The 2,830-nt window shown below is 29.2% G+C and overlaps 1 long non-coding RNA gene across 1 annotated transcript; it reads right to left on the reverse strand.

Annotated features, from left to right (window-relative positions):
• Positions 1–654: 654 nt before the first annotated feature.
• Positions 655–2,182, reverse strand: LOC117152414. The gene is made up of 4 exons (XR_004462798.1): positions 2,052–2,182; positions 1,520–1,585; positions 1,156–1,223; positions 655–909 (listed from the first exon to the last, which is right to left on the reverse strand). It is a non-coding gene; the product is annotated as an uncharacterized LOC117152414 (long non-coding RNA).
• Positions 2,183–2,830: the final 648 nt, after the last annotated feature.

Below are 2,830 nucleotides of genomic sequence, written 5' to 3' on the forward strand. Positions count from 1 at the left end.
TTCTACGAACTATTGAAATTTCACTACAAAAGAGACAAATTGACAATGAATAACAAATTTATTTAATAACTCAACTCAAAGTTAGATATTATTACAAACAACCTCAGGCAATTCCTTCGTCAAAGCATATTTTCAAAAGTACAAAAACAATGTTCAAAACTTGCTGCTTTGATTCCAAAATTTGCCTGTCGCGAAATTTCTTCTTGCCCATGAAATTCCATGCATATTTGTACGGCAGGACTGAACTTTACTATCCCTATATGTATATTTTCAATTAATAGTCAAATTAAAAAATGAATGGCAAACAATTAAATCCATCGTAATAGTGCCAGGTGAAATAAAAAAATGACTTATTATCGTTATTATTAAATATGTAATCCGACTTCATCACTACGAAATATTTAATTAAATCATTGCAACTCTCTCTAGATATACATTCTTAATACACTCCAACTTTAAAAGTGATCACAGTGAACATACATGTATATCTTCAATCACAAATATTCAAACTAATTATTAATATAATATCGTTTTTATCAGTTAGTAGTATTATTAATATTGTTAATATAAAATTGTTCAGTATATCATATAATTAACAGAAACAAAAACGCGATATGCAAGAAGACCTATCCTAAACTAATAAATTTAAAAAAAGAATGTTACTACTCACGGGTATAAAAAATACCCGCGGTCACTATGCTCGCAAAAATTTCTACGTAATACAACCAGTCACCCGTGTCGATTCGGACCTTTCGTCCTACGACATGATTGAGTGACCGGAGGGACAAAAATGCATGCGACTCACGATAAGATGCGAGGAACGTAGTCATCGATGCTATGGTAGCCCAGGGAAAGTCGTCGTGAAGACCGTTATCAAGGAGGAGTCATGCAATCCCATCATGGAAAAAACTGTAACAATGCATGGAATATCATAATTTGCTCATATTATATCATATTTTATATTATTACTCATATTATATTATATTTGCTTATATTATATTATAATATAATATGACGTTAATCAATTGGAAAATTTAAAGCAGTGGAGGATTAATGTCTATTAATCTCTATTAAAATTTTAATGACAATATTCAAATTAGAAGTAGCAAATTGAAATATATAGCGATAAAATTAAATAATTTACATATTACTTACATTCTTGACTTTTGAAACACCACTAGGTCCTTTTCAGGAAGCAGGAGGAAGAGGAAGGAGTGATAAACCTTTAACAAAACATATGTCTTCTTATAGATATATAAATAATACATGCGTGAATAATTTATTTTGAAACTTAAGTAATGATTCAACAAAAAATGTTAAATAACATAATATGGAATTCTATGAAAACCTTAAACTTTAATAACAATAGGAAAGTTAAATTATTAGTGAACTTTAATTACTGTAACAACTGAAATTCTGATATTGAAGTATAAAATCAGACTTGCTTTTTTATTGCGAGTAATTATAGCAAAATACAAGGAATAAAATTAATTGGTGTACAATATGCAAAGATTCTTACATGCTTAGTTTTGAAGCATCACTGCGTCCTTCCCAAAGCACAGGAAATAGTAAAAATTATGAAAAACTGAAACAAAACATATGAAATATTATAATTTGTTCTTAAAAATATATCGTTCATTGTTAAAAAAAAGTCTAAGGTAATGAAAAATAAAACTCTATTCAAACTTGAAATATTAATAACAATAAAAATTGAAATTGTGTTAAAATCTAATTACTATACAAATAGATTGTTTTTTAATAACAATTAAATGATTTGTATAATTTGCTATATATTAATATAAAAACATTAATTCATTAATAGTATGTCCGATTATTAACGATAATCTATACACCCGAAACATTTTTATATGTGAACAGTTTCAAATGTGATTTCTTTAACCTCTTTTTGTTTCATCTTGATATTTTCAACAAATTATGCAACTATTTATAAAATGATGTTACTATATGCCAATCGGAAGCTGTATAGCAATTATTTAGCAAATATCGATTACTATCGATCCAATAAAAAGAGAAAATAGTTGTATACGTACCTCTGCTTTGTTATAATACGTCAGTCATTGCTAAATCGGCATAAAAAATCAACGATACGATTTATTAATAATCATCTATGACGTTCATGTTGTTTCAGTTCGAATTATCGATTGTCGATCGCTTATGGCGTCTGTGAGTGTTTTCAGTCGCGTGTCTAGCCAATAATCTACACAAAAGAAAACCAACAATTTCAAATAAATGTACGACAAAACCAACAATTTGCAATAACAGAACAAATTATAGTAAAAGCCGGTAATGTGAATTATCGATAATTTTAACCTAACCCTATCAGAAATACAGTTAAGGATAAATGTACAAAACATCAATAATAAAGCAATTATTGTGAAATAAAGCATAAATAGAAACCAAATTCTACCTCAAAGATCAGTAATAAAAACGATCAGTAACTGCAAACTGTCAAATACGCAGTTAATGACAAAAGTAAAAGAAAAATTTCGCGATACAATATAATTTCACTAAAATTATAATCAATAAACGATTAAATACGAACTTACTATTTGAATTAACCAGGTAGAAGTGCAGAATCGTTGATAAAGTCGAAATAAAGGTACTAAAAAACAGGATAACACTCGACGAGACGAATTTACGCAGCACGACTTTCATGTCACCGCTCGGCTCGGTTGAAACTACGACTTTCCAGCCAATAGGAGCGCTCGATATGACGTCACAATATATTGCGCCAATAGGAACGCTCAATGTCACTTGGCAATATTCTGCGCCAATAGGCACGTTCTATTTGACTTCGGAATATATTCCG

Source organism: Bombus impatiens, unplaced genomic scaffold (genome assembly GCF_000188095.3).
Source record: "Bombus impatiens unplaced genomic scaffold, BIMP_2.2 scf_1506, whole genome shotgun sequence".
Lineage (NCBI taxonomy): Eukaryota > Metazoa > Arthropoda > Insecta > Hymenoptera > Apidae > Bombus > Bombus impatiens.